Raw genomic sequence first — 15,953 nt, 5'->3', positions numbered from 1 at the left:
TTAACGGCTAGTGACTGATGGCGGTTGAAGTCGACCGAGTTTATGCTTCGTAAAAAGTTGGATGAATTCAAAATTTCTGCTTTAAAGAGTCTGAAGGCGACAGTTCAGTTCAGATATTTGTTTACGTGTAACAGCATGCGTGTGTGTAGTTATTGTGTGTGTGTGTGCGCGCGCGCGCGTGCGGTTTTGCTAAAGGAATAATATAGGAAGGGACTTTCGATAGGTGCTGTGTGTTTGTTATGTAAGTTGATAACAATGATAACTGATGTGCTCTGCTGTTCGTCGCAGCAAACACTTTTTAATGAGGTTATTAACGACACTCGATAAAGACTTGTTTAGGCATTTACTTCTTCGGTTCTTCCTTTTTACATGTAGAAGTATAAATCACTTACATAGAGAACATTTCCTTGCACGTCAGTGAGCTTAGTACAAACTCGCAGCACTTACAACAAAATGCTATGTGATACATCTAGCCGTTGTTCTAATCTGTCGAGGTTTTGACATCGCTGCTGACGTAACAGTCCTTACTAAGGGGGGGGGGGGGGTCTGTGGAGCGGGGTGCTACAAGTCTGATCCTTTAACATCATTTGTCCTCATTTACTAACCACTCGCATGTAAACAACTTTATGTTCAAGTAGTGATGTAGATCCTAGTGCACTTGTCCTACTGTTTGCAGTCTATATTTCGTTACTGAATGAAGTGTAGGTATTGAGATTCGAATTGTAAACATACATTATATACTGGGAAAATAATTTACGATTACAAGTACAAGGGGCCCGGAGAGGTCGTCTGTCCCGGGGCCCGGGCTGGCTCTCGGCGGCCCTGGCTAGAACAAGATTATATTTGAGAGATAGTACGGAAAATATAACTGCTTTTAAACCTACACCTTATAAAGCTCCTGAGATTATAGCGATGTAGTTGGGCAATCATAGAAACCAAAGCATGTACAGTCGAATTTCTGTAAGTCGAAACTTCAGGGGACTGATGAAAAAAAAAAAAAGAGTAACTAAAGGTTCGAGCGCAGGAATTTCAACGAAAAAAAAACCCCCCATTTTTCCAGTGTGAATTTATCTGCATGTGCTCACGCATCATATTGCTGGCCATACAAACTTATCAACTTTACAATCAGTCAGCTATGTTTGGTCAGCAGTAGTTCAGGAAAGTGTCTTAGCACTCTTGCAAGAGTTCACTCCCAGCCTGCCTAGCACTGCCATCATTATTTACTGTATTATTATGATTCACTTCATATACATTTAAGATGCTATGAAAAAGATCTTATATTTCTTAAAATTTAAACTCAATTTAAACTCAAAATTCAATTAAGCGCCATCTGGAAAGAAATCGAAGATATCATAAGTAATTTTAAAAGATGATATTTAATATGGTGGCCGTATATTGAACTATCGCTATAAAGACACCGGGTATCATCAAAGATAAAAATAATACTCGTGATGGAGGTATTGCCGATTAAGGGTTATCTTTAGTTTCGTTTTTCGATGTACATCGCAGTCACTACAGGAATGTGGCGTGTTCAGTAAAAAAATGAGAGTGAAATTTATAAAATTGCGATTAGGTATTAAAAAAAAAGATTTTGTCGCGTTCTTACATTCATTTATATTACAACACATTGTCAAAACGTAGAATTTGTCCTTTATTTCTTTACTTTCGGTTTGTAGATAGGGCTTATAGAAAGTCACTATCCTCACGATTGATAATTCCGGCTAGAACATGATAATATTTGAGAGACAGTACAGAAAATATAACTGCTTTTAAACCTACACCTTATAAAGATCCTGAGATTATAGCGATGTAGTTGGGTAATCATAGAAACCAAAGCATGTACTGTCGAATTTCTGTAAGTCGAAACTTCAGGGGACTGATGAAAAAAAAAAAAAAAAAAAAAGAGTCACTAAAGGTTCGAGCTCAGGAATTTCAACGAAAAAAGAACATTTTTCCCTTGTGAATTTATCTGCATGTGCTCACGCATCATTGTGCTATCTATCTATTCCTCTTCGTGCATCAGGTTGCACATAAGGCCTCAACCAGAGTCCGCCACCGATGTCGATCGGCTGAAACCCGCTCTAGATGACCCCATGTCCAGCCCTTTTCCTTTCATCTCCCTTTCCACTGTTCTTCTCCAAGTTTCCTGTGGGCGGCCTCGTTTTCTTCGGCCGTCTGGAGTCCATCGTAGGGCGACTGTGGAGAGGTCTGCTGTCTGCTGGCGGAGCACATGTCCAATCCATCGCCAACGCCTTTGTTGAACCTGCGTGGTGATGGACTCGGTTTCAGTTCTTCGGTGGAGTTCTTCGTTGGTGATGGTGTTTGGCCAAAAGATGTTAAGTATGCGCCTGAGGCATCTGTTTTGGAAGACGTCAAGCTTGTTACTGATGGTTTTGGTCATCTTCCAAGATTCTGATCCGTAAAGGAGGGTGCTGATCACATTTGACTTGAAGATTCTCAGCTTGATCTTCTGGCTGATGTTTTTTGCCTTCCATGTGCTCCTGAGTGAGGCGAAGGCCTGGCTGGCTTTCGCCAGTCGGGCTCGAATCTCCACCTCCGCATCCCCGGTGTTTGACATTTTGGACCCAAGATAGGTGAAACTGTCAACTTCCTCAATCTCTTCTCCATTTAGTTTGATGCCGTCTTGGACTCTGGCGTTCACTCTCATACTTTTCGTTTTCTTTGTGCTGACCTTCAAGCCAAGGTTTCCTGCTGTTTCTGAGCAGGCCTTTGTTTTTTCATGCATGTCTTGGTGGCGGTGTGACAGCAGGGCAATGTCATCAGCAAAGTCCAAGTCTTCCAGCGTTGTTGTTGCTGTCATAGTCATGGTCCATCTGATCCCTCTCCTCTCACTGTTGGTGGAAGTCTTCGTGATCCAGTCCATGGCCAGGATGAAGAGGAACGGCGACAGAATGCAGCCCTGCTTCACTCCGGTACTGACGTTGAAGGGGTCTGTGAGCTCCGTGTCATAGACAACCTGGGATTTGAAATCGCTGTACAGCATTGCAATGACCTGAACAAGTTTTGCAGGGACTCCATAATGCCTCAGTATCTTCCATAAGGATTCGCGGTGGATGCTGTCAAAAGCCTTCTCCAGGTCGATGAAATTGATGTACAGCGGTGTGTTCCATTCGTTGCTCTGCTCCAGAATCTGTCGCAGAATGAAGATGTAAACAGAGCAGGATCGCCCAGGGCGAAATCCTGCTTGCTGTGGTCGGAGGTCTTTCTCAAGAGTTGCCGTCAGTCTGTGGGACCCCGGGGTATGCTTGCCTAGCAAGCATTGTAAGAATAGGGTCCCTGCCATCCAGCCAGGCATGTCGTAAGAGGCGACTAAGGTGGACACCTCACCTAGAGGTAAAATAGGTTGTGGTAGGGCTAACAACCCCACCATGTCAAAAAAATCATGTTACAGAAACTAAAACCAGAGAACTCGCATCATTGTGCAGGCCATACAAACTTATCAACTTTACAATTAGTCAGCCATGTTTGGTCAGCAGTAGTTCAGGAAAGTGTCTTAGCACTCTTGCAAGAGTTCACTCCCAGCCTGCCTATCACTGCCATCATTATTTACTGTATTATTATGATTCACTTCATATACATTTCAGCTGCTATGAAAAAGATCTTATATTTCTTAAAATTTAAACTCCAGAATCCTATAAAAGGTTTTATTTCTAAAAATTCAATCAAGCGCCATCTGGAAGGAAATCGAAGATATCATAAGTAATTTTAAAAGATGATATTTAATATGGTGGCCGTATATTGAACTATCGCTATAAAGACACCGGGTATCATCAAAGATAAAAATAATACTCGTGATGCTCGTACAGCGCGGAATGATATCACGTGGTCAGGCTCTCCATGTTTTACACCAGGGATGGCGAACCTATGGCACGCGAAACGATTTTGTGCGGCACGCGACGAGGCTGATGGATTTTTTAAATTTTCAATTATCATAAGTAATAGCCTTTAATTTTTTCAGAAAACTGTAAATAATATTAAAGAAGTGATGTTGGATCATATTCCACATAATTTTTTCATATTACTTTTATTAACTTGGGAATCATATGACAGCCTCATAGCGCATAATAAATTTTGAACAAGACAAATCTCGTTTTTGAAAGAGTTCTCCTTAGCTCCCGCCATTTTGCAGATTCTGAAAACGCCTAGGTTTAGAAATTCATGAAACTACTTGCAAAGAATCTCAGAAACAGTTTCGCAAATTCGAGGACACCTTCAAATTTATAAAATATCCAGATACAGTAGATTTCGAAACTCTGGATTTGACCATGTTTTCGACATGGTTTTGTGCCATGGGGTCACATGGCTAAAGAAGACAACATAAGTGAACAGAAATTCTTGTCCAAATTATTGTCTCGAATAAAATGTACCAGAGTGAAACCAGCTTTGTGTAGAAAGTCTCTCTTCACATAAATACAGAAACTTCAACTATTTGATTCTTCTTAACCCTTTTTCTCTCTTGCTTTCTTCCAATAAATTTTCTCGAAGGAAGTTCATGAATCATCTTTTCAAAGAATCTATTTGCAATTCACAGGCTCGGCTTTGCCATCAGATATTTCGGCAGTTGCTTTGAACGCCATCAGTGAGTGGAAGACAGAAATGATTTGGTTTTTTAAATATAATTTTAGAACGAAAAAACGAGATACACCTCCAAGCAAAGTTGTAAACTAGGAATTTTATGTACAATTATTTCCAAAGAAAGTGAGTGAAAATTTAGCTCTTTTCAGTCAGTGTACATTCTCATTGTCACCTTCCCGCCAACAATATTCTCGCTTCTGCATTACACACTAACGCAATTTTTTTCACACCTGAGAATAAAATACAACAACATCAAGCAAACACAAACTTTGAGGAATTCAGCTTGGATGTGATCATGCAAAGTACAGACAGCCAACAAACATGTAAGTTGATATTTCAATCATGCTGGTCCTCGTACATACATGCTGACTGTCAACTGTCCTTACACTCATACAGATGATCACTGGGCTTGACCTTAAGTTGAACCCATACACGAGGCATGAACTGGGTATCACTGATTGAATGCTGTGTAAAACTTGAAATAAATTCCACAAATTGTCAACAGGACCTTCAGGACAAAGACATAAACTATAAGGTTGCCTCATCTAGTGTTGCGGGAGGGTGTGGAGGTATAGAAATGGGAGGGGGGAATTGGTGTTTTACACCGTGTCAGCTACTGAGGCTATAGTACGGCAAGGCAGCCAGCCCTGTAAACAGAAGCCACGTGCAGAGAAAGAACAGCGTGCCCGAGACGAGAAATGAACTCTGGGCAGCCAAATTTCACTGTATTGGTGGCAGGCGCTAATCGTTGCGCCACCGGACCGCTGTATAGAAATGGGAGTAGATCTTGTCTGACAGCTTCTGATGAAAATAAAACACAATAAAGAATGGGAAAAAATAAAAACTAATTATCGTGTGTCCTTGTTACTGCAGCTATTCTCGGACTGTTACGCCTACCTGCTGTCAGAGAAGTTTGGGGGCGGCCCCTCCATTCCAACCGTCAAACACGTGAGGTGGTCGGGACATGAGCGTGGTGCCGGGTGTCTGGGGTGGCTACACGTACCATCCACCGTTGGACCTGAAGAATTAAAATGATTGGTTGGAAAGTGAGAGCAGAGGGCAGACCTACGAGATTGGAGGTGGGGTGGAGCTGTACTGTAACATGAATAGGTGGGAATAGGAGGGTGGACTGGGGTCCTCTCTGCTCGCGTATATAAGAGACGAACTTTCTACCCAACGCACACGAGAGGGAACAACGGCACCGAGAAGCAATATTTGTTACAGCTACGGTTAACCCGTCTATCATCAGGCTCAATCGTCTGGAGGACACTCGTTATTATCTCTAGTGGTAATATAGAAGAAAGGGGCGACTGTTGTCAGAAAACAACACAAGGTCTAAGATATTGTACGATCTCTAAAGAATTTCTACAGTCCTGACAACTGTCCAAGACCAATATGAGTCCTTCTAACCCACTTTAAAAGCGAGCTGCAGTCCTAGGTCAGTGTCGTGCGGCGCTAGGCGTGCTGCACTTGTCGCACTGCTGCTGCTGCTGGCGTTACCGTCGATGCTGGGGACTGATGACGAGTTTCGCTGCTACAACGGGGGCACGGTATATTTTATCAGAACTGACACCCCTAGTGTTTATAAAAGTTCGATGTAGATGTTTGTCAGGCTACGTCGGGAGATATTGTGACTTACGTTTCGGGACTCCGGTACCGCATGATGCTAAGCGCAACTTATTCGAGTTACTGGGACGGACAACGCGGCTGATGAGTCTGAAGAGCGGAGAGTAGAAGGGTGGAGGGGTCGTGAGAGAACACACATCAGTCCGAATTGTTGACAGCACAAGGTAAGTACTAGACCTCAACAAAGACATCATGGCTAGAAAATAAACCGATGTCGCCGGGCGACTGCATGTCTATGTTGACCGCTTGTCTCGCAAGTCAAGTAAGTGTATTGTCAGTCATGTAGGGTGTGTTCCGGAAGTCAATTAAGAGGTGTTTTCTTAATTCCGCACCGACATGTAGATGTATGCGCACACTTACACTCATTTGCTGGCACAGGTAACCATGACTCCCAGCACCCAGCGTACCCCAGTAAAAAAAAAAGTGACAGTTGAGTGCATTCAAGAAATTGTTATTAAGTCGAGAGCTTTTAAGAGGTGGCAATAATCGCTATCATTCTAATTATCGATAGTCTTCTAGTAATCTTGTTTACAATTCCTTAATTCTTATCGAAGTCACGTGAGCCGCTCTCTAGCTTACATTACCATTTCATCCACTCGCCATTCACTCGACAATTTTTTATGGATATTCTCCTTGTCCAGTCTCAATAAATGTTCTGTGAGTGTTAATTGTTTTGTTAGTGAGCAATATGGCGAAATACGCTTGTAAGTTACTTTCAAAATAATGTATTCCAGTCGTTAAAGATTGTGTGTATAAATATTGTAAACGCATCTTGATTGTAAGCACTTTGTGAATATTTATCATATAATATACACAAAATTTGAACAGCTTTTAAACATTTATTTATGAACGGCTTCTCTTGAAATACCCTACAAGGACATGAAGGTTTTAAGTATGAGTTGTGAGATTACTGTAAAATGATGACAGAAGAAGCAAATGTCAGAAACAATTTATTATTTATTGAAATAACCGATTCATAGAATTACTCATGTGTTTGTGTGCAGCCAGCAAAATACCAATATCCTGGATGAGTTCTCATGTTTTTGCCAACGACACCGAGCAGGCGACAACGGCTTTGTTGACATCAACTGTCGACAGTGAATAATATAGGCAACGGTGTCTGTGATGAAGACATGTTGAACTGAAAATGTCAATATAAGAGTTATCCATCTTGACTAATATTGTGTTGGACTGATTTTATCCTTGAGTGAGTTTGACATGTTGAATGTTGGAGGGTGTGTACTGTTGGTTTGGAACTAACTGTCTGCTTTGTCACGTGACTTTTTCACGGTTTGTCGTGACGTTGACTGACTTGACCTGTCGTCTGGTGATACTCATTTCACACATTCCTCTTCTGTCTGTCCTGTTCCTTTACTGAACCTACTCAAGTCCGCAAAATTTTCGCCCCTGAAAGGTGAAGTGTAGTCTTGGAGAATGATGATAGTGAGGTACAATGTATGACAGTCATCTATCTCAGAGTACTAGGAGAAGTTTCTAAACACGATCACCCATGTTGTCTCTTTTGAGTAATACACAAACTCAAACTCACTATTAACGAGAAATAGTTTGATAATTAATTTTTTTTTCCTTTTTCGTTGCAATACATTTACTAGAAAGACGTACCTGAAGTATATGCAAAATGCAAGGAAAGTAAAGTTTGAGACAGGAAAAGCGTTTCCTACCTCTGCAAAAAAAAATTAAGTATCAGACCACGAATACGGAATAAAATGAAGCGGCTCTGTCGTCAGGGCTGTATACAAACAAACATCCTTTGAGTAGCACCGCCAGGTAAAAGCAATACCAATCCTAGCTCCACCGTTCTATGACAACAATATGTTGTGTTCAAGCACACAAACACAAAACATTTAAACTGTTGTGTGTTGCTATAAAAGGTTTTATGTCTTAAAATGCAATCAAGCGCCATCTGGAAAGAAGTCGAAGATATCATAAGTAATATTAAAAATGATATTTAATAGCGTGGCTGTATATTAAACTATCGCTATAAGACACCGGGTATCATCAAAGATAAAAATAAAACTCGTGATGCTCGTATAGCGCAGAATGCTAGCACGTGGTCAGGCTCTCCATGCTTACACTAACAGTCCATGAATATGGAATAAACTGATAGCGGGAGTGAAATAATAACACACACTATGTCGCGTTTCGCCCCCAGCGTCGCCGGAAGCACGCTCACGGCCTCCCGCACAGCCGACCAGACACACTCAGACACTCGGCTGGAGGCAGTGCGCGGCTTACCTCTCGAACCCGTGCACACCGAAGACCACGACAAAAACGGGAAAGAACGATACAAATACAAAGTTTAATCAAAATGTATAAAAAAAAATATATATATATATACACAGACACGAATACACAAACGCACAACTGGATAACAAATACACCTACGCGCCCTCGTCAAAACAAAATAACAACCGGGGACTGCCTCCCCGCAAAGAAGATAAAAATAAAATGTACACACAGCAGCAAATAACCACGTGCACTGCAAGCCAACACAGTCAGGTCTGGGTGGGTACCCCAGAGTCTTTCACACTTCCTTAAAATAACCAAACAAAATCTAAACACAATAAAACAGCCGCCCTGTGCCCAGGCGAAATACAGAATAACTACAAAGAATACTAAGAAGAACCACAACCCGCACATACTGCGGGGTGGCAACCCAAAAGTCCCCTGAAAATGTCACCCGTCCTCTGGCACTGCTGGCTGCCCCAGAGCCGAACACTACCCCACTCTCCCTCTCCTCCAGCTGGCCCCACTCCCTCCTCTCAACCAGGTACGTGGGCAGGCAGAGTCTGGTCACGTGAACCCCTGCTCGCCGGTCCTAACCCTGGCTGCTCCACCTAAGGCTGGCCGCACACTCGCGCAGCGGGGTCACGAGTTCACACGCCGATGAGGTGACGCGGGTACACTGTGGCTGGCCTGACACAATGGCGGATGAGACGTCAACGACGAAGAACACGTAGAATATGGCGAATACGGAGAGATGCAAATCATGGTGAACAAGCAGAACAGGTAGAACAAGTAGAAACGATATGAACAGATAAATGGAACCCAATGGAAGCCTGTAGAAAGAAAAAAAAAACCAATGTATCCAAACACACGGCTCTTCCGCAACTGCATCTTTTCTAAACAAAATATACTTATACAAACGAAATCATGACACGCGGCACACTATCTCTCTGTTTCACTCTCTCTCTCCCACTCACTCAGTGTCAGGACTTCGGCATCCTGACACAACTCTTGCTAAGTCCTGCTTTTACCTTAAATGTATATGAAGCGAATCGTAACAATGCAATAAATAATAAATGTCAGTGCGCTATGTAATCATGATTACTGATTAGTAGTATTAGTAGTAGGCAAGGATAGTGTACAGAAGGTGGAATCTTGTATATATCGCATATACCAAACAGCAGCCACGGCGGATGGCATCACATTAAACAAAAGTGGAACCAATGTCCAGGATCTTCGATAAAGGTTGATTTTCTGAATCAATCATTAGTTTTCACAGCCTGCTACTTTCAAAATAAATCCATTTCTCTGTGTGTAAAACTAATTATACCATCCTAACCCTGGTAGCCACAATTCTGAAGGTTTGGCAACAGCAGTACAATGCCATCTGGAAGTCTTAAGTGCAACTAATTATGTTAGATTTATGTCGAATGTCTTGCAAATGAACTGTTAAACTATAAGTAATGTGTAGTGTGTGGCTGTAAGGTGTCACCAACATGTGTATATTTAATTAATGAGCTGCGGTAGAGGTTTTTAATAGGTGATAGTAATCTATGAACGGTGAAGAAAAGTTCTTGTTCAAAATATGTTTCGATATGCGTCAGGTACTTCTTTCTAGTAAATGTATTGCAAGGAAAAGTGAAGAAACAATCATTATTTATCAAACTAATTCTCGTTAAGTAGTGAGTTTGTGTATTACTCAAAGAGACAACATGTGTGATCGTGTTTAGTAACTACTCCTAGTACTCTGAGATAGATGAGCTGTCACACATTGTACCTCACTAACATCAATCTCCAAGACTACACCTCATCTTTCACCGGCGGAAACTTTTGCGGACCTGAGTAGGTTCAGTAAAGGGACAGGAAAGACAGAAGAGGAATGTGTAAAATGAGCATCACCAGACGAGAGGTCAAGTCAGTCAACGTCACGACAAACCGTGAAAAGTCACGTGACAAAGCAGACAGTTAGTTACAAACCAACAGTACACACCCTCCAACATTCAACATGTCAAACTCACTCAAGGATAAAATCAGTCCAACACAATATTAGTCAAGATGGATAACTCTTATATTGACATTTTCAGTTCAACATGTCTTCATCACAGACACCGTTGCCTATATTATTCACTGTCGACAGTTGATGTCAACAAAGCTGTTGCCGCTTCTCGGTGTCGTTGGCAAAAACATGAGAACTCATCCAGGATATTGGTATTTTGCTGGCTGTAGACAAACACATGAGTAAGTAACTCTATGTATCGGTTATTTCAGTAAATTGGAAATTGTTTCTGACATTGAGTTCTTCTGTCATCATTTTACAGTAATCTTACAACTCTTACTTAAAACCTTCATGTCCCTTTAGGGCAGAGGTGGGCAATTAATTTTCCCTAAGGGGCCGCATGAGAAATTGGGATGGTTTTAGAGGGCCGGACTAATATAGTTAACTCAGTTTTACCCAATATATATATATAGTATATATATACAGGCGGGCGGGCCAGCGGGCCGGCCGGTCAGGGACAGGAGGTGGGCCGGCCTTTGCCCAGGTCTGCTTTAGGGTATTTCAAGAGAAGCGGTTTATAAATTAAATGTTTAAAAGCTGTTCAAATTTTGTTGTAATTATGTGACAAATTTTTGCAAAGTGAGTTGCAATCAAGATGCGTTTATATATACATACAATCTTTAACGACTTGAATACATCTTTTAAAAGTAACTTACAATCGTACATCGCCTCGAGGCGGATGAGTACGATATCTTTGCCCATTTCCTTGACCTAGTCCTCGAGGTTCACGAAACTAACAAAAGTCCTCTTAATTGACTACATGACTGACAATACACTTAATTGAGTTGCGAGACAAGCGGCCAACATAGACATGCACTCGTCCGGCGACATCGGTTTACTGTCGAGCCATGATGTCTTTGAAGAGGTCTGGTACTTACCTTGTGCTGTCAATAATTCGGACTGAGGTGTTTATCCTTTCACGAGCCCTCCAATCTTCTCCCGGCCGGTCTTCAGACTCATCATCCGCGTTGTCCGTCCCTGTCTTGTCTGGTTTCGTCGTCGCTCTTCTATAAATTGTGCGTGGCGTATTAAATTACTTAACTCCATGTACAAGGTGCGGTACTCACATCGTGGCCCGGAGAACTGTCGTGAACATTGACAATAACAGGAAGTATAGTAGTTGCCTCCGGTGGTAATTTCCGTGCCCCCATTGACGCAGGTACAAATTGCTGCATCCGTCCCCCGCATCAACGGCAACGCCAGCAGCAGTAGTGCGACAAGTGCTGCACGACACTGACGAGGACTGCAGCTCGCTGTTAAAGTGGGGTTAGTAGGACTCATATTGGTCATGGACAGTGGTCAGGACTTTGTGATCCGTGGTAAGGTCAACGGTCAGCCTGTTCCTCACCTTCGACTGTCGGTGTTCTGTAGAGATCGTACAATACCTTAGACCTTGTTGTTGTCAGAAGGTCTGCTGATATCAAAACCACCACGTGGCCCTCTGAACGTGTTAATGCACTTGGTAATTGTTTCGTCCTCTGGTCACAGTTAAGTCGCCTTTCCTCTATATTACCACTGGAGAAGATAACGAGTGTCCTCCACACGATTGAGCTGTACGATAGACAATGTTAACCGTGTGAGTATTGGCTGTAACAATTACTGTTTCTCGTAACCGTTGTTCCCTCTCGTGTGCGTTGGGTAGAAAGTTCGACTCTTATATACGCGAGCAGAGAGGACGATCAGTCCACCCTCCTATTCCCACTCATTCATGTTACAGTAAAGCTCCACCCCATCTCTAATCTCGTAGTCCAGCCCTCGGCGCTCACTTTCCAACCAATCCTTTCAATTCTTCAGTGTCAGCAGTGGATGGTACGTGTAGCCACCCCAGACACCCGGCACCACGCTGATGTCCCGACCACCTCACGTGTTTGACGGATGGAATGGAGGGGCCGCCCACAACCTTCTCTGACAGCAGGTAGGCGTAACAGTCCGGGAGTAGCTGCAGGAACGAAGGACACACGATGATTAGTCTGTATTTTTACCATCCTTTATTTTGTTATATTTTCATCAGAAGCTGTCAGACACAATCTACTCCCATTTCTATACCTCCACACCCTCCCCCAACACACCCACACACACCTACATGAGGCAAGCATATAGTTTATACCCAGTCTTTGTCCTAAAGGTCCTGCTGTCACAGATGCTGTTGACAATTTGTGGAGTTTATTTCGAGCTTGTACACATCATGCAAGCAGTAGTACCCAGCCAGAGGTGGGGTTAGGACTACGCGGGGCCTAAGGCCGACCATCCGCGCGTGGCCGAGGTAATGAAGTACGTGTATCAACATCCCTTAAGGTGACCAGACGTTTCGGGGGCGAGAGCAGGACGCGTGCCGATGATGGTGTGGTCACCGACACAGAACGCCCAAAAACGGGGGTTGGGGGTACTTTCCTCTGACTTTTCCGAGTAGTGATGCTTTCAACGGCAGATCTGTCCACGCCACTACAGTATTCCATTTAAAATAGAAAACCGGTATTTAAAATTTAAATTGAAATATTCCTACCTTACCTACCAACTTTGCGGACGTGCAGGTGAGGCGCTGTATAAATTATCGTGCCGACGATGGTCCGGCACCTTTGTCATCTTGCGGGGCTGTTGGTCCCAAACCGTACTTCATAGACCGTGAATCTCCTTGTAAAGTTTCGGTCATTGCAAGATAATGTCAAAAAATATTTCCACAAGGATTTCCTGAATTTTCGCTGTCAAAGTTGCACTTCACTATTAAAAGTCCTTTCAGTGTTTCCACCTTTAACTGTCTTTTCACTGGCGATGTTCGTATAGTCAACGACACTAGTTTAGTCACTGAACCGTACTCAAAGAAAACGATTACTGGAAGTGAATAAAATGCCGGGCAGCGGAAAACACGCGGGAGGAAGAAATGCAGAGAGGTGAGGGGAAACCTGCTGACGTAGGCTTGATGAGATGGCAGGGTATCTGATCTACCCGGGCCCGCGGTTGTGAAGGGGGCCTCGCCTTAGTCAGCGGATTGTTTTCCTTCTTCTTTTTCTTTTCTCTTAAAGAAAGGTCTGAAGAAGGAACACCCACCCATTACACCTGCAGATGTTAAGGTTCAAGTCTGCAGTATACAATTTCCACACCTAAGGTAGGCGGGGCTGTCGGGGTAGCGGGCCAGGTGTCAGATGGCCGCTGGACACAATGATTTATCGCACATGAACCGTTTAGAAGACCGTTCGTGCATTGAGGTCGCTGGATTAATGTGCCACTTGGGGGACCTGCAAGCCAGTTTGAATCGACAGTTAAGAGGTGGATATGTTACTGTATGGCCACTCTGTGAACGGAAAGGATGTGATCCGCCACTGGCACTGCAACCTCTAAGCCCGAAGTGAGATGTCAAAGGAACTTGTTTCGTAGTTACTTCACGACACCGTGAAACTTTCTCTTCCCGTCTCTCCATTACCAAGCAAACTACATTAGTCTACAACTTTATACCAGGGGTGGGCTTCAGTACGGCCTGTGGATGCCTTTGGATCAGCATCGTCTGCCAAAGTGTAAAATGCGCTTGTTTTCTTTTTCTTTTTTTTTGAATCAGCCTAGCTTAATTTGCTAAAAATGTATTTTATCAAGCATAACAGAGTTAGAAATCGGCAGTCCGTAGCATTCCAACACAGACAAAGTAAAAAGATAAAAAAAAAATAATAACAGACTGACAGGTCTGATGGAGTCGTTAGAGGGCAAACGGGGCGGCTGCCTTCAAAGGAAAGCGAGCGACTACAAACAGCTTCACTTTACACAATAACTTCGGCAGGTGAAAGCCATTGTGTACTCATTTGCTGTCCATTCCATTATCACTAGGTTTGGGGTGTAGTCACCTGTTGGCGTGGGCTGCCACTGGGAAGTGGGGAAACTCAGACAACCGTAACCAAAGAAGCTGAAGGGAAGAGCAGACGACCACCGGCGATGTACCAGCGGCGCGTGCAATAAGATATTGGCCGGCAGGTCATTGTCGTCACGGATCAAACCCCGGAGCCCGCAGAGAGACGAAAAAAAAAAGGGATCAACAAGACACCGCCAAAAGGCAAAAGCCAAAACCAAAGGCGCGGATGAGAATCAGTGTACGATATTCAGATTTTTAAAGACATGCGAGGTATTTGATGGACTTGCCGGAAGGCGGGACATTGGGCGTCCCGCCTGGACATTTCATGAGCAGGTGGAACACGAGGTCAAAAGCGGGTCTGGTAACCTTATCCCTATTGATATGATGCCGGAAGCGCTGATTTATATACAGTTAGGTAGGCGAACTTGACTTTGAAGAAGTCTTATTGAAAAAGCCCCTCTCAGCATTTTTCCATTGAACACAGAATATATTTAAGTTGACAAACTCATAAAGATGACCTCGGGGCTGAAGCGCTGGGCCTCTTCGAGAGCGGAGCCTGGGGCGGCTGCCCCATTTGCCACCCCTAACGCCGCCGCTGAGTTCATGCCTCGTGTATGGGATTCAACCTAAAGTCAACCCAGTCTACATCTATATGAGTGTAAGGACCAGTCGACAATCAGCATGAATGTTCGAGGACCAGCATGCTTGAAATCTCAACTTAGCTTTGATGTTTATATCATTTTATTTTGACGCCAAATAATATTTTAAAAACCATATCATTCCTGTCTTCCACTCACTGATGACGCTCAAGGCAACTACCGAGATATGTGATGGAAAAGTCGAGCCTGTTAATTGCAAATATAATCTTTCAGAAGATGATTTATGTACTTCGTTTGACAAAATTTGTTACAAAAAAGCAAGAGAGGAAAAGGGTTAAGAAGAATCAACTACTTGAAGTTTCTGTTTTTATGTGAACAGCGACTTTCTACACAAAGCTGGTTTCACTCTGGTATATTTTATTCCAGACAGTAATTTGGACAAGAATTTCTGTTCACTTATGTTGTCTTCTTTAGCCATGTGACCCCATGGCACCACACCATGTAGAGGACTATACCCTATTTTTCTGTATCATCGTCGCCCCGATCCACAACAGATCGTTCTCTTCAGTCCTCACTACGGACCGGCCAGTCATCGGGCTTGTCAGACAGGACATGGTAAGGGTTGTGTCAGGATGTCTGCTGCCGATGTCCTGAGACAGTGTGAGTGGGAGAGAGAGAGTGAAACAGACAGAGAGAGAGTGTGTGTGTTATTATTTCACTCCATCCCTTATCAGTTTATTCCATATTCATGGTCAGTTAGTGTAAAACATGGAGAGCCTGACCACGTGATAGCATTCCGCGCTATACAGCATCACGAGTTTTATTTTTATCTTTGATGATACCCCGTGTCTTTATGGCAATAGTTCAATATACAGCCATGCTATTAAATATCATCATTTAATATTACTCATGATATCTTAGCTTTCTTTCCAGATGTCGTTTGATTGCATTTTTAGAAATAAAACCTTTTATAGCAATACACAAAATGGTTTGT

At 43.1% G+C, this 15,953-nt stretch overlaps 2 long non-coding RNA genes across 2 annotated transcripts; one reads left to right on the top strand and one right to left on the bottom strand.

Annotated features, from left to right (window-relative positions):
• Positions 1-5,861: 5,861 nt before the first annotated feature.
• On the top strand, positions 5,862-7,401 carry LOC112575543. Its single transcript, XR_003101662.1, has 2 exons — positions 5,862-6,386; positions 7,227-7,401. It is a non-coding gene; the product is annotated as an uncharacterized LOC112575543 (long non-coding RNA).
• Positions 7,402-10,519: 3,118 nt separating this feature from the next.
• On the bottom strand, positions 10,520-12,497 carry LOC112575548. Its single transcript, XR_003101668.1, has 2 exons — positions 11,404-12,497; positions 10,520-10,689 (listed from the first exon to the last, which is right to left on the bottom strand). It is a non-coding gene; the product is annotated as an uncharacterized LOC112575548 (long non-coding RNA).
• Positions 12,498-15,953: the final 3,456 nt, after the last annotated feature.

The sequence above is a fragment of the Pomacea canaliculata genome, linkage group LG11 (assembly GCF_003073045.1).
Source record: "Pomacea canaliculata isolate SZHN2017 linkage group LG11, ASM307304v1, whole genome shotgun sequence".
Lineage (NCBI taxonomy): Eukaryota > Metazoa > Mollusca > Gastropoda > Architaenioglossa > Ampullariidae > Pomacea > Pomacea canaliculata.
Note: the sequence above shows the minus strand (reverse complement) of the source record. Positions and strands in the feature narration are given on the sequence as shown.